Below are 21,089 nucleotides of genomic sequence, written 5' to 3' on the forward strand. Positions count from 1 at the left end.
CAAAGCGATTCCTTTTTTCCCCCCTCCCTTATCTCTTTCGTCGTCATGGTGGCCATGGTACAGTCACAGAACTCTGCTCTGTAGAGTTCTGCACGATGTGACGTTGGTCATGCCAACCTCTCTCTGATTTGAATTATTTTGAACAGAATAACCGAATGAGTAACTGTAATTGGGATGTTCGGCATGATTCATGTTAACTACTGTAATACAAGGAGCTTCATATTTCATTTTCATTCATTTTCATTTCATTTACAGCTGTATTTCATTCCTTCTTTCTTTTTCGTCAAACATAACACGAGATGTATCAGAAGATAAGACTAAGATATAACATAGGCATGTATTCGACTTTACATGGTAGATAATGGTTAACAAATACGAAATTATACATGCATACCGGCAAAATACAAAGTTATGTTTGGAGGGAAAAAAAAGAGAAAGAACTGAGAGGTTCACTGAAAAGCATGCTTGTAAATTGTGAACCACTCAAAGGATTCTTGTGAATACATTAAACTTTCAGGAGAGAACAAGACAGTAGAAACACAAGGACATTACATGACTTTACAGTAGGGTATACCATGACAGTAATAAAACACAAAAGAATAATGGAAAGAAAGGAGAGAAAGAAAAAGGAAATGAAAGGAAAAGCCAACACGCTGAACATCGGGATCAGAAGAGGGAATTGAGGTGCTGAACATCGGGATCAGAAGAGGGAATTGAGGTGTTTCAGCTCGATCAGCCGAGCAATGTTTATACAAATAAGATAATGTACAAATACACAATGATGAAATCAATGATTGACGATGAACCCTTAGGCTGTAAAGACCAGCTAAGTAATGAATCGTATATATATCTTAATATGAGTTCAACAAAAAAAAATTTAACTTACGCTTAAACGAATTCAAAGATAAAGAATTTTTTATATCACAACTTAAAGAATTCCAAAATCTAGGGCCAGTGTATATAAATGTATTTTGAGCCAATAACGTTCTCAGAAGGGGTAAATGAAACTCATTTGATCGCCTGGTGGGATAATTATGAAAAGATTGATTTCGTGGAAACATTGAATCAAAAATGCTGGGAAGTGCATTTGTGTTATAATTAAACATAAACTGACCCAGCTGAAAGAAAAACAAATCTTTGATTTTTAATATCTTATATCTAACAAATAATGGATCTGCATGGGAACATGGAGAAACGCCACAAATGATACGAAGTGCCTTTTTTTGTAATAACAATAATCTATCTAATAAAGTTTGATGGGCACTACCCCATGCTAAGATTCCATAATTCAAATAAGGTAATATTAATGAAAAATACAACGTCAGCAAAGAAGACAACGGGATATGAGATTTAAGTCTATTAATAATACCAATATTACGCGAAATTATTTTACTAATATTAATAATATGAGGCTTCCACGAAAGTTTATCGTCCACTGTAATACCGAGAAACTTTGTATGAGATACACGCTCTAAGTGAACGTCATCAAAGATGATATCTGTGCGTAAAACTTCTATAGACTTACTGAATAACATATAGTTAGTTTTCTGAAGATTCGGTGATAACTTATTGGCTCTTATCCATTGAGTCACTTTTTTTAATTCAGAATTAACAGTATCGACAAGAGTAATTGGATTTTGGTGGGAGAAAAAAATATTTGAATCATCGGCAAAAAGTAAAAAAGAAAGTATACCAGATGATCTACAAAAATCATTTATGTATAATTAAACTCGCACAACCCGGATAGGATCGGCGGTTGCGGAACGTTTCTGCGCACTGCCTATGGTGCGGTATATTCGTTCCGCGGAACTAATCGACTGGATTCGGCCGGTATATCGGTTCCCCCGGAACCCGGAACGGATCGACTGTGACACCGGCCCTGCAATACACAAGCACATTCACGCATTCCATAAGCACTCCTGTCCTTGAAAAAAAAAAAAAAAAAATGTTATCGATTTCATCAGGTGCTGATGTACATTCTACTTGTAACGTTTAAATACATTAAATGACTATACAAGACATAATACCTCACTCAAGGAGTACACTACAGAAATTAATGTGAATGACTTTTTTATAACAAAAAAAAAACAACAAAAAAACACACAACTTCCCATCCCCATAGCACACACAACACACACAAATACATATACACCTCTTCCTTATCATTAATTTTTTTTAACATATAATACCAGCGCGCAGACACATCAACACACTGCATGCACGCACGCACACACGCATTGACCTTGTTTAGGCTTTTATGCTTACTGTTAAGGACTACTCAGAATTATTATTTGCATTCTTTTGCTTTGCTTGATTTTGTCTGTAATGGGTATATTTCCAATGCATTTTTAAAATAGATTACAAAAGCAACACTCAACTTCATACCGGCATAGAGCATGTAAGGACTACTAGTATTTGAATGCCATGTTGCCTATGATTATGATTATAATGAATTATTATCATCATTATGTCACTCTGTTGATAGTTACTCAGAAAATAATATCTTGAATAAACTATTGACTGATTGATGATTGTATGCATTATCATAATAATGCTTCCTCACGCACACACACTACAACACACACACACACGCACGCACGCACAAGCGCACACTCCATCAAAAATACATACAATGTACGTACACCTGTCCATAGACTTTGCAACTTTTAGAGGCACGGATGCAGACAAGTCCAATTAGGATCAGCGCGCGGAGCCCAATAGATGGCGCATGTCCAGTCGTCGTGAGGACATGTTGATGCAGGATGAATGTTACCCCAAGCAATCAGGATGGAGGCCCTACTTACAGTGTGCACGTGTCATGTGTGACCTTCATTACGTAATTTTGAAATGTCGCAACTTCATCATGTTCATCTGTTTATTTTTCTAAGTCCTATTGCGATGGACAAGGTAGAATGATGAGGGTGAACGACAGTCTTTCCGATATAATCCTGTTTCTGAAATCAGCTCATTCTATCTCGAATGAGTTGTGCCATATACAGCTAAAAACAGACAGACAAACCAGCAAACAAACAATTAATCAGTCAAGAAACGTATACCGTTGAAAATTCCACAACATTGATAGATCGTTGTATCCGTGCCCGTTATACTAGTAACTGGTTTCACCTGAAAATTCGAAATACTTTAAAAGACACATGCACTACGTCCACTTGACCAAGATGTCAACTTTAGAGGTGAGGTGTTAGTTGAATCCGAGGTGAAAAAATAATTTCCTGGCATTGAAACGTTCCACTACTGTGACATCACAAATTGTTGAAGGTTTCTTATCCAGTGATGACGTCACGTGGATGTAAACAAAACTTCAAAAAAAAAAAAATCATAACTTTTTAACATGCCATTGGCTTTTCCTCAAACTTCAGACTAGCTCTTCCATTATATTCATAATCATATCTGCACACACTGAATTCATGTATTTGTGGGGAAAATTTTCCCTTTAAAGGGCGAGGTCGCCATGGAAAAGCAGAGACAATAAGTGACACAAGAGCTTTTGTCTGGAAGCAATATGGGAAAGCAAGACAGATGAGATGCTTGAAGAGAATGAAAGCAGAGATTATGACCCAGGAAGAAACAAATGACAAAACTCTGATATATATGATGGGCCACACTTCCTTTGTGGTATTATATATGGTATATAGTATATATATATATATATATATATATATATATATATATATATATATATATATATATATATATATAGTAAATGAATCAGTAGAAGATGAACGCCGTAAAAAAATAAATAAATCCTAGATCTTGAAGATCTTAAAAACGGAGCATAGCTCTCAAATATATATATATATATATATATGTATATATATATATATATATATATATATATATATATATATATATATATACATATACATTGTATATCTATCTACATATATATATATATATATATATATATATATATATATATATATATATATATATGATATATATGTATATATGTGTAGTAGTACGTAAGTAAAGTGTGAACTGCAATATGGCTGACAGTGCTCAACTATGTAGGAGCTCATATATTTTTTTTTTCTTTCGTCATTATCACAAACACACACACACACGAATTACCCCTATAAACTTTTATTATTCTCATTGTTTCTAATGTTGAAACCGCAACAGTGATAGTGGTGTGGTGTAAGTGAATTGTCACCAGTGTTATCTAGTGGACTGATCACTGATTATAATTTTTGTCATCATTATCATCATTATCATCACATGATTTTATCAGGATACCTACAGTTGGCTTTTGCAGTACACTTTGCACTGTGATTTCCAGGGGGTTCTGCAGTGTATTATTTACCCTAGCACTGTAAAATACAGGCGACTCAAAAGTGACCAGGATCGGCAGTGATCCGTCACTACATGTGTATATCAAAATTTCATTACAGCTGAACAAAACAGCATAAAGATACAAGTATATAGATGATAACTTTGAGACCTGAATTTTTACTTGGATGTATCCGAAATTGTTTTTGTTATAGCGGCAGTGCACTCTACTAATTTTTTACCTTGATCAGGATGGACATCTTGGCTAAAATTAATGGTCTAGATATGGTGGAAAACTGAGGACCTGTTTTACCCACAAGAATTTTACCACATAACCAAGGACCTGCCTGTGTGTAAGTAGGACTCTTGTCAACTGTGGACTTACTAGTACATGTATTACAGTAATGCTAATCGAGGACCTACAAACATGTACTCCTACATGCAAAAGCAGACTGTTTGGAATGGTCTGCGAAGCGAGGATGTTCTCGGTTTAAATGTAAAGTTCGTGTGTGTGTCCTTGTTTTCCACCATGGGTAAGTGCACACACATACACACACAAACCAAGATAACACTCCCTGAACTTCAGGGCCTCTCTCAGATGGCGAACGCGAAAAATAGGCAGAAAAGATGGATTTGGCCGTAACTAGAGTCAAGCAATCTGGCCCTAACTAGAGTCAAGCAATGCTATCAACATGTACTAGCAAGAGTTTTGAAAAGGAATGGAACTCTGGGAACCCTTATTTGGCTTGTATGTAGAGCTACATTGCTCTGCTGTCATTTTTTTCCCCTTCTTCTTCTACCATGAGACAAGTCGGTACAGTGCACTACTGTTAAACAAACACGGTAATACCGAAATTCCGGTTCCAACAAATTAACAATTCAGGCCCAACATTACCCGCTTTATATCTTTTATTGTTTATTTGTTCAGTTATAACAAAATATAACCAAAAAAAAAAAAACAAAACAAAAAAAAAACCCTGCCCTTCCCCAGGAATTTGTTATACCGGGAGTCGACTGTACAAGTTTGAACAGGATTATTTTGACCATCCTTGTTGGACATACAGTCATGAACTACAAGTGTATGAGTGCCAAACACAAAACAAATTTATGCACTACTTATATTACCGAGTGCTTTGTAGGCTACGAGTATTAAAGAGGAAATCCAGTCTAACTGTAAGTTAGTCTGATAACAAAGAGTACAATATTACAAGTTCAACAGTATAATTTTGATGGAAATCGGATGAAAAATAACGAAGTTATGACATTTAAAAGTTTTGCTATTTTGGGGGAAAACAGTTCTTGAACAGTCATTATGAATATGCAAATGACAAAGTGAGCATGTCATTCCCTCACAACTTACCATATAGTTTGTACATAAAATTTTGAAATTTCCAGTTTTTCATTCAAACACAATTATGCCCGAGGCTCAAATCCTCGTATATCTAACTGATCACTATTCTGAAGTTATTCAACCAGGAATAACATGTTTCAGACTTCAATGACAGAAACATTGAATTTTCGTAATTTTTTGTACATGATCAATGGAAAATTGTGAGGGTATGACATGGTTAACTCACTCATTTGCATATTCATATCCACTGTACAAGAACTGTTTTGCAGAAATTAGCAAAACTTCAAAATGTCACAACTTCCTTATTTTTCATCCCATTTCAGTCAATTTTTCTTTACCATTAAACTCATAAGATTTTACTCTTTTTATTAGACAACTTATATTTGGACTGGACTTCCTCTTTAAAACAAGGGTAGGAGTCGATAGAGGAGGAGAACCAAGAGCCATGCTCGCTCTACCAAGGCATGCAGACTCTGCACCACTTACTCTTCCACCATCCCGCACGACAGGCAGACATCCATAACACAAAAAACACAGCTGTGGGATTCTACACATGCGGGGGTAAGATTGCTGATAACTTTATTCACATTTTGTCACAGTCAACCTGGCCCACGTCCTCCCCCCATCCCTGTGCTCCTGTCCGCTGCATCCGACAAGAATCACTGTGGCATGAGTGTCATTGTCCACGAGTCCATAAAGTCTCTTTGCACAAGATGTCTTTATTCCGCGGGCTTGGGGTGGCGCTTGTTGTGCTTCTTGGCGAACCTCATATTCTTCAGGTATTTGGCATCCATCTGAAATGACATGTGAGGGACCAGCATGCATCCAATTAAAATCTGCTGCAGGCAGAGATTACAGTTCATTGTGCAGATGTGTCATGTTGGCACAACTGTAAAACACATTGTCAATTTCTGATACCGGTATGCTGAGTTCTGCTGGAACTAAAGGAAAATGTTTTACCTGTGCAACATACGACTTACACAGTGACCAAGTCTATATAAGAGTTTGCAAGCTCACCAAGAAATTTTCATTCTGTTCAGTAATGATTTACTGAAGGTCACCATACCCAAAGTGCAGTACATTGCATATGAATGCCACTTGTTACTTTGTGAGCACATTTGGCAAACTGGGACTTTTCAGATGATTTCACAAGTGCCTAACTTTGCAACCCAAAAACCACAGTGACAGACTAAAAAAAAAAAAAGCACTTTCCCTATTCAAGATGTGAAGCCAGAGATTTCACACCCTGGAAATAACATACACTACATTTGTGTTAACGAGAGAGTACAGTTTTCAGCCATTTACAACCATACCACTACGGTGTAAATGGCTCATTCAGTATACACAATTAACTACATGATGAACACTACACAAGTCACAATAAGAGCCATCTCCTGAAAATTTGTGAAGTGTGAAAATCGTGAGGTATGTAGTCATTGTGCTTTTTTCCACTTTAGACAGGTCTAACATCTTCAAATGAATAAAAAATTTGAACTGAATACATGTGACTCCCAGTATAATGAAGGTCCTTGGGACAGGCAGTTTTCTGTTGTTAAAATATTGAAATTTCATCATAGCCAAACAATAAAGTACACAAAGATATATAGATGATAATTTGCAGACCTGTATTGTTACTTCGTAGTAATGAAAGTTTCGTGTTAACCATGTTCCTCTATAACTGGAGTGCAGTGTATGTCACTGTTCAGAAAATAGCATTTAACTGTGAGAATCCTGCCTTTCCATAGAAAGCTCCTGCATCAATGCTTGATAATGGTCTCCATTTCTTCCAACTGACAGATGATTCAACCCCCCCCCCAAAAAAAAAAAAGAAAAATAGTGGAGCCTATCAGGTACATTCTACAAACATATCTAATCTCTCAGGTGTTCACTCACAGAAAGTGTTCCAAAAAGCCAGAAATTTAACCTTTCTCAAAGTGGGGCTATAAAACCATATTTCTGTGTGATAAATTTAATAAAACAATCTACTATGCCCACGTAAGTTCAGCTGGGAACAGATTAATAAGCTCTTGTTTGACATACATTGCACTTAAGCTTCATGTACAGTCAAACACAGGGCAGTCCGTGACTTGGGGATGTAGGTTTATTCCATTTTAATATTGATCTGTAAAATGCAGCAGTTTTTATATTAAACAGTCATTTCTTTCATAAATCAGGTACTGAATACGCCATATATTTTGCAAGTCTAAACTTCCGCGAATCAAGACTTCCCGACGTTTTTGAGAGTGATTAAATTCGCGATCGTGGAGTCCTGTACTGAACGGAGAAATGTGTATGTGTACGTCACATTCATATCAGGATCAGAGTCAATATTTTCGCGTTTTTAATTTCGCGAATAGCAGCTGACTCGCAAAATTCGCGAAAATAAAAACCTCGCGAAATATTTGGCATATACAGTAATTAATCACAATCTTTTGGTGTAATTTGAATAGCTAGGTTAATGTGAAGTGGGGGGGGGGGGGAGAGCACTTGGCAGCTAAGGAGAAAGGAGTAATAGGAACATGAAAACTTACCCCCTTGAGAGATGTGTAGCGATATTTCTTAGGCTTTTTGATCCCATTGCGGTGGGCTTTGAAGCCTGTGAAGACAGACATGAAGACACACATAAAAAGGTGTATCAGGTGCATGGGTTCCGATTTACATCTTACAATGAACTCTTGATACAAAGAGAAGGTCAAGACAACGTCACTTTCTTTCTTTCTAGTCATAGCTATAACAGTAAAAACAATTGTGCACAGAGGGATACATGTGGGAATTCATATGTTACCTGAACTTTGAGGAATACCTTGAAGTCACTGAAAAATATTTGTAATGTGTTTCTGAGGTTAACTCGCTAAATCAATTAAGTGACATGACATACACATGCCTGATTAAAACATTTCAAATGTACTCGGAAAAACTTCTTGTAATAATGAAAATTTGTTATAACACAGTTTGCCTGTATTTCATTGTGGAATAAAACAATAATCTGTGTTATTTCAACAAAACAAGTACAAGAAGTTTTTATTATTTTGAGAAGTTTTTACCAGTACATTTTCAAAAAGGCAATAAGGCATGTCTAATGGCACAATCAAATTGACATAGCGAGTTAACTTTGGAAACGCATGACAAAAATGTGTTAGTACGAGATAATTCTACTGCCAAAACTGTCATAACATCCCAGATTTGTTTTCTTCACTATTTAAGATTCTCTTTGTAGATTCTTTATGGCACTGGCAATATCTCACTGTATCTGTTCTCATTGTACACATGAGTGCTATAAATGTGAAAAATTTCATACAAAACCATACCAATTTTATTCTATTAATCACTTTGGATACATCTGCTACAACAGTTTCTAAAGTACAAAATCATTCATTTCTTTTTATTTTCTTTATTTTCTTTTTTGTGATGTGTCTTATTTGTCTGTATACAGTATATATATATATATATATATATATATATATGTAAGCTTTGGAAGTTAATCAACCCAATTTTATTCACTGTTTCCATGCACGTTCTGTCTTTATTTTGCACTCTACCCCTCTCTCCGTCTTCTCTTCTTTCTTGGTCTCTCTCTCTCTCTCTCTCTCTCTCTCTCTCTTTTTGTTTCTCTGGACATGGTCTTGATATACACAGTAAAACAAGGGAGGGTATTGTTTTAACACACTGGTATGGCCCTGATGGCTCCCCGAGGGACATATGGGGATTTCGCCAGCCACCAGGGGGAGTATACTTTCCAAAGCCAGATTGTGTATCTAGTGCCGGGATAAATTTGTAATGTACAAAATTGGATATAGTTTGGGATTGTAGTTGTTAAGGGGTTAACCTTGCTTGGGTTATGTCCAGAGTCGGAGATCCACGTGGCAGCTGGAATAAGCTGATATTATGGGATAGGGAAGGTTCGGTGCATTTTGTACTGGTGTTGGGCTGGGGAATTCAGTTTTGATACAAGTGTTCAGGGAGGAAAGACTGGCAAAAGGAGTTGTTCTTTTGGAGACCAACTTGGGGCTCTTTGTGCCCGGGAGGAGGAGGAGGGCAACATGGACTGATTCAAGTAAGATACTCATATAGGGATATAGGGATGTGGCTGTAGTTGAATTTAGGAATTAAAAAAAATTAATTTATAAATCAAAGTGCACTATAACAGAATGTTAATTAGGTTTTAATAAAGTAAATTGATAATAATAAATTTGCAGGTGTAATAACTGTGTCTTTTGTTAATTTTACTCCCTGGCAGTGGCTCTGATTGCAGAATGGATGTGAACACTTGATGATGATGAGGATGATGATGATGATGATGATGGAAATAATGACGATGCAGTGGATATAATGCCCCTGCCCCCAGCTAACTACTAACTAATCTTCGAACTCAATCTACTTGAGGTTTAACAAACGAAACCCCACGTCTTACATTGGTGGCAGCGGTGGGATTAGTTATGCTAGTTGCTGGGGGTAATTAATCATTGAATAAGCAGTTAAGCCCAGATTATAGTTATACATACATAACTATTACATTTTGAAGGTATTAATAGAAATTTCACTGGAGGCCAGTCCATTCTTGAAGGGAATATTGTATACACACATGGAATAAGTTACAAGATTGGTATTTTCAGATTGCAATGAGTTTGTTTTAATGTCTAGCTGTTTTTTTTTTGTGAAGCTTAGAATATATTTTATTGAGGCGGAAATGATACCTGAGTGATCGTGAGTTACGTCCATAATGGGACTCACGTGTTAGCAGGTTTTCCGTGGAGGCAGCCGGATGGCTGGGGTTAGGTGAGAAATTGTTGATGTGAATTATGTACCTGTTTTTGCTATTTCAATAGCCCTTATCCCGTTATTTCGATAGGCAAACGCCATACAGGGAATAGAATAGCTCTATTCCATTGATGAGATATTCGGGTGGGGTGGAGCAGACGCAGTGACTCGTACGAGACAGTTGGGATTATTCTTTCGGTGTAGTGACAGTTTGGAACTGAAAGCGCAGGGAGCGCCGCTACATAGAATAGAAACTGTTGTGTCTGCCCATACATAGAACTGGCACAGATGAGGTTTATGAGATTTTTTTTGATGAGGAAATTTTAATTTAGGATTTGGTTGATCCTGTGGATATTTTCGAAATGAAATCATTGCAGTTTGAAAATCTGATTTGATATGGGATTCTGAATATATACGTTGCAGTTTAGCAGACTATGATTTAATGAAATATATAATTAATTGTATTTGACCCATAATACAATCATGTGTGAGAGGGTGTGTGTTCACAAAGTGGTTTATATCAAGTAGGTTAAAATCAAGGTGTTCAATGTTCATAAGAGGGCTTATTATGACGCTCAGTTTGCCCGTTTTTAGGTTAAGGTATGTATCGATCTTCTCTTGCTGGTTATGTTCACGTTAGCAGGGCTAGAGTACTTGAGAGTTGATACCTACATTTGTGGGGATACAGTACAGCCTTGTGTGAGTTTTAATCAATAGCAAGAAGGAGGTCTGGTTTATTGTAAGAAACACAGCCACATCCTGATACATGAAATGCTTAAGATTCAGTTTTGAATATATATTGGAATTAATTTAGAAAATAAGGCAAGTTTGGAGCTTCGGAGATTGATATTGATCAGCATCAGGACTGATGTCTAGTGTCACAGTAATAATTATAATGCCGTTCAGGAGTTCAGCTTCAGCCCAGGGCAGCGGAGATTTCACCTACACGAGGAGGATGCCTGGGAGGGTGCCTAACTGGACACATCAAGATGGATTTGGACCCCGATGGACTGTTAACAGGAATAATGAATATTTTATGGACATCAAGACTTTGTGTTTTGATTTATGTTTATTTGTAATGATATGTTTGCATTGTTAGGAATATTTTTTTAGATTAACGTTTGTATAATGTTAATCGCAAAGCTGAACTAATTTGGAAATATGTTTTTTATCATGACAGTGGAAGTCATGATTCAACTTGGCGGGGAGGTATGTAAGCTTTGGAAGTTAATCAACCCAATTTTATTCACTGTTTCCATGCACGTTCTGTCTTTATTTTGCACTCTACCCCTCTCTCCGTCTTCTCTTCTTTCTTGGTCTCTCTCTCTCTCTCTCTCTCTCTCTCTCTCTTTTTGTTTCTCTGGACATGGTCTTGATATACACAGTAAAACAAGGGAGGGTATTGTTTTAACACACTGGTATGGCCCTGATGGCTCCCCGAGGGACATATGGGGATTTCGCCAGCCACCAGGGGGAGTATACTTTCCAAAGCCAGATTGTGTATCTAGTGCCGGGATAAATTTGTAATGTACAAAATTGGATATAGTTTGGGATTGTAGTTGTTAAGGGGTTAACCTTGCTTGGGTTATGTCCAGAGTCGGAGATCCACGTGGCAGCTGGAATAAGCTGATATTATGGGATAGGGAAGGTTCGGTGCATTTTGTACTGGTGTTGGGCTGGGGAATTCAGTTTTGATACAAGTGTTCAGGGAGGAAAGACTGGCAAAAGGAGTTGTTCTTTTGGAGACCAACTTGGGGCTCTTTGTGCCCGGGAGGAGGAGGAGGGCAACATGGACTGATTCAAGTAAGATACTCATATAGGGATATAGGGATGTGGCTGTAGTTGAATTTAGGAATTAAAAAAAATTAATTTATAAATCAAAGTGCACTATAACAGAATGTTAATTAGGTTTTAATAAAGTAAATTGATAATAATAAATTTGCAGGTGTAATAACTGTGTCTTTTGTTAATTTTACTCCCTGGCAGTGGCTCTGATTGCAGAATGGATGTGAACACTTGATGATGATGAGGATGATGATGATGATGATGATGGAAATAATGACGATGCAGTGGATATAATGCCCCTGCCCCCAGCTAACTACTAACTAATCTTCGAACTCAATCTACTTGAGGTTTAACAAACGAAACCCCACGTCTTACATTGGTGGCAGCGGTGGGATTAGTTATGCTAGTTGCTGGGGGTAATTAATCATTGAATAAGCAGTTAAGCCCAGATTATAGTTATACATACATAACTATTACATTTTGAAGGTATTAATAGAAATTTCACTGGAGGCCAGTCCATTCTTGAAGGGAATATTGTATACACACATGGAATAAGTTACAAGATTGGTATTTTCAGATTGCAATGAGTTTGTTTTAATGTCTAGCTGTTTTTTTTTTGTGAAGCTTAGAATATATTTTATTGAGGCGGAAATGATACCTGAGTGATCGTGAGTTACGTCCATAATGGGACTCACGTGTTAGCAGGTTTTCCGTGGAGGCAGCCGGATGGCTGGGGTTAGGTGAGAAATTGTTGATGTGAATTATGTACCTGTTTTTGCTATTTCAATAGCCCTTATCCCGTTATTTCGATAGGCAAACGCCATACAGGGAATAGAATAGCTCTATTCCATTGATGAGATATTCGGGTGGGGTGGAGCAGACGCAGTGACTCGTACGAGACAGTTGGGATTATTCTTTCGGTGTAGTGACAGTTTGGAACTGAAAGCGCAGGGAGCGCCGCTACATAGAATAGAAACTGTTGTGTCTGCCCATACATAGAACTGGCACAGATGAGGTTTATGAGATTTTTTTTGATGAGGAAATTTTAATTTAGGATTTGGTTGATCCTGTGGATATTTTCGAAATGAAATCATTGCAGTTTGAAAATCTGATTTGATATGGGATTCTGAATATATACGTTGCAGTTTAGCAGACTATGATTTAATGAAATATATAATTAATTGTATTTGACCCATAATACAATCATGTGTGAGAGGGTGTGTGTTCACAAAGTGGTTTATATCAAGTAGGTTAAAATCAAGGTGTTCAATGTTCATAAGAGGGCTTATTATGACGCTCAGTTTGCCCGTTTTTAGGTTAAGGTATGTATCGATCTTCTCTTGCTGGTTATGTTCACGTTAGCAGGGCTAGAGTACTTGAGAGTTGATACCTACATTTGTGGGGATACAGTACAGCCTTGTGTGAGTTTTAATCAATAGCAAGAAGGAGGTCTGGTTTATTGTAAGAAACACAGCCACATCCTGATACATGAAATGCTTAAGATTCAGTTTTGAATATATATTGGAATTAATTTAGAAAATAAGGCAAGTTTGGAGCTTCGGAGATTGATATTGATCAGCATCAGGACTGATGTCTAGTGTCACAGTAATAATTATAATGCCGTTCAGGAGTTCAGCTTCAGCCCAGGGCAGCGGAGATTTCACCTACACGAGGAGGATGCCTGGGAGGGTGCCTAACTGGACACATCAAGATGGATTTGGACCCCGATGGACTGTTAACAGGAATAATGAATATTTTATGGACATCAAGACTTTGTGTTTTGATTTATGTTTATTTGTAATGATATGTTTGCATTGTTAGGAATATTTTTTTAGATTAACGTTTGTATAATGTTAATCGCAAAGCTGAACTAATTTGGAAATATGTTTTTTATCATGACAGTGGAAGTCATGATTCAACTTGGCGGGGAGGTATGTAAGCTTTGGAAGTTAATCAACCCAATTTTATTCACTGTTTCCATGCACGTTCTGTCTTTATTTTGCACTCTACCCCTCTCTCCGTCTTCTCTTCTTTCTTGGTCTCTCTCTCTCTCTCTCTCTCTCTCTCTCTTTTTGTTTCTCTGGACATGGTCTTGATATACACAGTAAAACAAGGGAGGGTATTGTTTTAACACACTGGTATGGCCCTGATGGCTCCCCGAGGGACATATGGGGATTTCGCCAGCCACCAGGGGGAGTATACTTTCCAAAGCCAGATTGTGTATCTAGTGCCGGGATAAATTTGTAATGTACAAAATTGGATATAGTTTGGGATTGTAGTTGTTAAGGGGTTAACCTTGCTTGGGTTATGTCCAGAGTCGGAGATCCACGTGGCAGCTGGAATAAGCTGATATTATGGGATAGGGAAGGTTCGGTGCATTTTGTACTGGTGTTGGGCTGGGGAATTCAGTTTTGATACAAGTGTTCAGGGAGGAAAGACTGGCAAAAGGAGTTGTTCTTTTGGAGACCAACTTGGGGCTCTTTGTGCCCGGGAGGAGGAGGAGGGCAACATGGACTGATTCAAGTAAGATACTCATATAGGGATATAGGGATGTGGCTGTAGTTGAATTTAGGAATTAAAAAAAATTAATTTATAAATCAAAGTGCACTATAACAGAATGTTAATTAGGTTTTAATAAAGTAAATTGATAATAATAAATTTGCAGGTGTAATAACTGTGTCTTTTGTTAATTTTACTCCCTGGCAGTGGCTCTGATTGCAGAATGGATGTGAACACTTGATGATGATGAGGATGATGATGATGATGATGATGGAAATAATGACGATGCAGTGGATATAATGCCCCTGCCCCCAGCTAACTACTAACTAATCTTCGAACTCAATCTACTTGAGGTTTAACAAACGAAACCCCACGTCTTACATATATATATATATATATACATGAAGATAGAGAGAGAGAAAGAATATATGTACTCACTCTGATTGTGACTGGTGTGGTTCTTTGACTTGGCCATGACTGTCTCCGTTTGACTGCTGCTCAACTAGCACTGGAAGAAGAATAGGAGTTGTGGAAATAATGCAGCTACATTGTCATGCATTGTATACAAAATCTCGGCCGTACCATTAAACATACAGCTGTACCATATCTATGGGTAAACTCGGGCCGTAGCGCTCTCATTTCAAGTGGTTGAGTTTACCCTCTAGGCTGAGTTTACCCATAAGTACGGTATCTAATAAAAGTTGTCATTCATTCCCTCAAGTTTTTCAGTCTTTTGAACTCTTAACCCTTTTGTGTATACAAAGAAACAAGTGATGTATGCAGAACAGTAAGACTTGGAACAACTGTATGCCAGTGGATGGTTGAGAGACTGACAACACACATTTGTGGCATAATATGTAGTTGGACCTGCTAGATTTTTAGAGCGAGCTTGCGCACGCACCTCTGGTGCGCAAGCTCGCTAGCTTGCACGCTGTCTGTATGTGCTGGATGCGTGATGTGATGTGACGTCACGTCGCGGGATTCCAGAAAAAGCGCCCAAAGGTTAGCGGACTGCCAAATTGACGAAGAAAGTGAACCCGTCATACCTACAAAAGGATTAGTTTGCTAACAAACTGGAGTACCCACCTACTTTATCAGCGTAGAATAGTAATTTTGAATATATGCACATGATCACGTTTAGTACTGATTTTATTTTTCTCATTACAAATTTTTGAAAAAAGATGTCAGACTTCAGCTTCACGCGGCCGATTCGTGCGTGGAGAGGTGAGAGCCACAGAAAAAAGTACCGAAATAGTCGGATCAGGCCGCTAGGTGCGGCAGCCTTGCATTGAGAGAACCAGCTGGCGCCCGTGTTTCGATGGGTCGCTGTGCATCGATTGATTAAAACTTTGATTGTTGTAAAAAAAATTAAAAAAAAAACAGAATTTTTTCTTCTTTTCATCATGGATAGTGGACATGTGTGTGTAACAAAAAATCACCGTGCAAAGTTGCGACAATTTATATGTCAGATGTGAGATGAATAAAAAGTGAACTGGGAGCTTCATGAGTCTCTCTCCCTGGGAGCGTCATGAGGCTCTCCGGAGGCCTCGTGAGGCGGAGGAGTGCTCGTACAGGGGAGCAGGCCTCGTGAGTGGGTTTCCCGGACTGATGTGAATGTTATAGAGCGGTACTACTAAAAGTGGAAATTTTCGCGGTGTTGAAATTTTCACGCATTTCGCGCAACCAGAAACTAACGCGAAAATAAAAGCACGCAAATATTTTTGCTTGCCATAGGTTGCTGTGCGTGATGTCTTGATTCCGCGGAATTAAAAACATGCGAAACTGTTCTTGCCAGGCCAAGCGCGAAAAATTAGTGGTGCAAAAAATAATATCCACTTTTCCAGTATTAGACTCTTTAGAGTTCTAGCTATGATAAAAATGTTTCCAGAACAAACCGTCTACAGTTACGCCAAACAGTTTATTGAGAAAAATACATACTGCCTAGGCCTCAATCTCTTTATATTTAGGCTCTAAGGCTTTATTGCGAAAACTGTATATGATAGGATGTTTTGTGGTAGGATGGGGGGTTGGATGTCCAGACACTCTTAAGACTCTCGCGTACTGACTTGCTTATTTTAGTGACTTTGAATATGCATTTATGCACAGCTCCTCACTGACAAACAACTGTTTACGTAGGCGCGTCATTGTCAAACTAGACGCACTTTACAGTACGCGTCCAGTCCCACAACCTGTCCGGACACCCAATGACTGGGTATACAACAGACCAGGGAGGTGAGACAAAGTTTGTCTCACCTCCCTGAACAGACCCAAGGAAGGAAATGGTAGGTGTGCATGGTGTGCATTTCGACACGATTACCATTACCAAATGTCATATCTTGGATCTTTTTCTAAATCACTCTGTTCTCAAACTCAAGGTAAACGGGACCTTTATTTAGCCTAACTGATTCTGTGTTATTGTTGTTGACTGTTAACATGATTAATTTAGTCTCTAGGCTACTATAGTACTAACCCATTTAACTCAATTGGCACGACATTAATTCACACCGAATTAGAGCTAACGTGTAAACACTGTTGTTAGTTGTTCTTTTTAAACATTTAACGTTCAAGTCATTAATACATTAAATGAGCATGCTTTCACGAACGAGAACGCAGCCCTTCCCTATTCTCTGCCACACCATCTGACCATGGGAGCTAAACATGGACAGCAGCAGATACGATTACTTTGTATGGTAGGGGTCCAGCCCACCGACCGGGTCCATAACGACCGGCCGCGCATTATAATGGCATTGCGCGTACAGAAAGAAAATGTACGCATGGGACTACGCGCAACGGTGTTCGATTCTTCACTGGGCTACGCTACCGAGTAAAATGTGGCGAAAACAACTAAGTATTCCCTCTAAATTACCGAAATTTAGCAAAATCGAGTAAGGTTTACGGTTTATCGTGTAACTACATATAACTAGGCCTACCTTTGCTGACTCGTTGTTAGATGTAGAGTATCCTTCCGTAATAAATTTGACGATTTTGACCGCAAAATTGTCACCGTCGCTTGTACGATCGTGCACACATGTACACGTTATAGTCTACACACATACACATGACATAAACATTTTGTCGCCCGCTACGTACGACCGTACGAGTTGATGCAGAAACGAGAAATGAATGTGAAAAAACAAACCGACTCATCTAATTTATTTCAATTACGATGAAAAGTTTCCTAATGAAAATCAAGTCAAATTCATCAAATAGTCCTTCAAAAGTAATATCGAAGGATTCAAAATATATTCAAATATTATTGGGGAAAAAATTACGACTAGAAAAAAACTGCAGCTTGTCGAAAAAACGCGTTTAAGTACGCTTTATACGTATTGTCAATAGAGGGCGGGGTGGTCGGTCGATATGAGCCCGGCAACTGAGTGCGGAAAAAATGACACCCCACGCTTTCGAAGCCGCCATCTAGAGCGCGTACCTCAGATCGCATTTTCAGTGCGCGATTGTGAATCCGGAGTATTTTCTCCACACTTGAGTAAAATTTCAGGCAAATTGTGAGATTTTTCACGTTTCTATTGATAGAAAAACGTTAGGTGTCCGATATTATGAACACCCAACCATACTAGTAGACGTGCGTGCAGTACGAATAACCCTTCATTTGCACTTGCTCTGTGTACAGTATTCCCAGCTGATTCCCCGAAACATGAACGAACGAATGGGACTACACTTTTCCAGCGGAAGAATTGTATAGGTCTACTTAAAACTTTTAATATCTGTTGTATGGTGTATCCTAATATTCGCCTGCACATGGCATATCTAACAAAAAATATCGACATACATAAACGTTACAACATATGACAAAATATTACACAGAAGTGAAGATTGGGAAGGATTTTGGATTGACTTGACGTTTCACTCACACTGTATTGGCAAAAGGATAATGAAAAAGATCGATCGAGAGAGGGCGTCAGAATAAAGAAATATTTCTGTAACTAAAATTAGAGGCTAAATTTTGCGTCAAGGGTTGTCGAGTGGGGTACTGTATAGTTGCACAGAGTCGCATCACCCAAGGGATGGTTGATGGTTTAGGAAACGTTGTGAAAGTCCGAGCAAGTTACTGCAAATCACTGAAAAACCCAATTTCTTGGTTTTCCTGCTGTTCAAAGGCAGTCCATAAAGGGGTGTAAATACATTTTTTTTTCAACAGACTAAACAACAAAACACGTTATTATTTTCTGTTGTTGCAAGAACGGAAAGGAAGACCGCAACAAAATACCCATTCATGTCACTAGCTTTTACCACTCGGTAGGTCTTGTTCATTGAAAATTGGAGTAGAGTGAACTTGTCAGTACAGCGCACTCAGACGCCGAAATGCCAGCACACACAGACCTTTATACTTCATCCACCATAGGCCTATAAACCATTTTCTTCTTGCGTGTAGATCAAGGATACACAGTGTTTACTAGAGAAAAAACAAAAACAAGAACCCACAAACAAACATGAGAATATTCAAGTTTGGAAGATGCACTTTTTTTTTCTTTTTCCGAAGAATGTTCTTGTAATTTCCTACCTGGAAGAAGTTAAGAGTGATATTTATTGGGTCAAGTTGATCAGTGGCGGATCTACGGGGGGATCTATGGGGGGGGGGGGGTTCGGGGGTTTAGCTCCCCCCCCCCCCCCCCCCTCCCTTGGGCTGCAAAGTAAAAAAAAAAAAAAAAAAAAAGAAAACACACAAACAAACAACAAATATTTTATAATTTATTTTAAGACAAAAATGAACAATAAAGGCACTTTTCTTGTCTAAAAGATGTCAATTTCATAACTGAAAATGCAAAATTTTTGCCCCTAACGGGGCGATAATTATATTACCCTGACAATATACATTATTATATCTTATACAATATTTATACTGCTGAGTATAAATATACTTCTCGCGTCGTCAAGTGTGCCCCATGGAACATACCTTTAGTAAACCCTCCCTTTTTCTTTTCTTCTATGCTTTCTAGTAATAAAAGAATGATTTTTATTGCTCGAACAATGTGGTTACTTTTTAGCTTTTAATGAATACATTTCAGATGAATGAATGGCAAAGTGAGAGTGGCTCACTCGCTCTGTCCGTACTTATAGTAAAATGAATAGTTTGCATAACTTATGAATATAGTCCTTCGCAGTGATTTTTTTTTACTATGTTCAATTCCCCAGAAATTTGATTTAAATGGTCTATAAATGCAACTTTTGTACTCTGTTTTTACAAAAAGTCCCAACGGTGGTAGGGGGTTATCCCCCTCTCACACCCTCCCCCGCTCGGTCGCTTCGCTCCCTCGCCGAGGATCTCACACCGTCACAATCATAAAATAATGTACAAGTGTACCCCCATTATGTTATAATCATAGTCCTTTGCAATGCTTCTTTCCACTGTTTAATTCCCTAGAAATTTGCTTCTAAATGCTCTATAAATGTGACTTTTGTACTCCGTTTTTAGAAAAAGTCCCTACCGTGGGAGGGGGGTATCCCCCCTTCCACACCCTCCTCCCCCTCCCGCTCTGTCGCTTCGCTCCCTTGCCGAGGATCTCACACCATCACATGAATGTGCCCCCGTCGCGATTGGGGCGAGGGTGGGGCTAGCCCCCCCCCCCCCATTATTTGGGCAAAAAAAGAGAAAAAATAAAATAGAGCATGCAATTATGCTTATACCTCCCTCTCTCGCTTCGCTCACTCGAGCTCGGTCACTACGCTTCCTCGCAATACCCAGCTCAGCCCCTGAAACCCCCTCCTTGAAAAAAAGCTAGATCCACCCTGTTGATCAAATTGTTTCTCAGTTTCTTTATTTTATACAGGCCGCCAAAACCAATTTTATGTGACAAAGAAGCATTTTCTTATCCAGAAAGGTATAGGGCCTACATTATCATTATTATTATTATTAGTAGTAGTAGTAGTCAAGCAGTAGTAGTAGTATCATCATCCTCATCATCAACAACAACAATATTAGGCGCCTATATCAAAGTGTTCCTGCTACGATTTATTTTTCTTCTTTTTTTGTTGTTGTTGTAACCTTTTTTGTTTGGTGTGAGTTTGTAAAATTCGACATGATATTATTATCTTCAAAACGGTTTTCTGGACTTTGCTGTGTATTTCTTCTCCAATATCCACTTTTGTATTCATTCCTTCCACTAAAACTGCGCATTTGAAAATGAAATGCTAATAAATGCGGGAACAGATGACAGATAAACTCAGTTGTCTTGTATATTGATTCACTATTGTTCTAGGAAGGAAGCAACGCGTGGACGTATTGGTTATTTGATTCCTAGAGATACCATAGCCATCATGCGGCCCAATAAGCTTTCTGAATTCAGCCTGTATTAGCATATGTGTACTGCTCTTTGGCGTCAGCACGCTGTCCGATATGTGCATTTGGCGCCATATGCATGCATTGTACTGACTTGTACTGCATGCATGC

The 21,089-nt window shown here is 38.3% G+C and overlaps 1 long non-coding RNA gene across 7 annotated transcripts; it reads right to left on the bottom strand.

The window, feature by feature from the left end:
• Nucleotides 1-6,192: 6,192 nt before the first annotated feature.
• On the bottom strand, nt 6,193-18,573 carry LOC140246165 (uncharacterized). 7 transcript variants are annotated; one of them, XR_011902440.1, is made up of 4 exons: nt 18,553-18,573; nt 15,119-15,188; nt 8,170-8,234; nt 6,193-6,432 (listed from the first exon to the last, which is right to left on the bottom strand). It is a non-coding gene; the product is annotated as an uncharacterized lncRNA (long non-coding RNA). The 7 variants fall into 7 exon arrangements; XR_011902442.1 differs by lacking the exon at nt 18,553-18,573 and adding an exon at nt 18,502-18,520; XR_011902446.1 differs by lacking the exon at nt 18,553-18,573 and adding an exon at nt 18,471-18,496.
• Between the last annotated feature and the right edge of the window lie 2,516 nt (nt 18,574-21,089).

Source organism: Diadema setosum, chromosome 2 (genome assembly GCF_964275005.1).
Source record: "Diadema setosum chromosome 2, eeDiaSeto1, whole genome shotgun sequence".
NCBI lineage: Eukaryota > Metazoa > Echinodermata > Echinoidea > Diadematoida > Diadematidae > Diadema > Diadema setosum.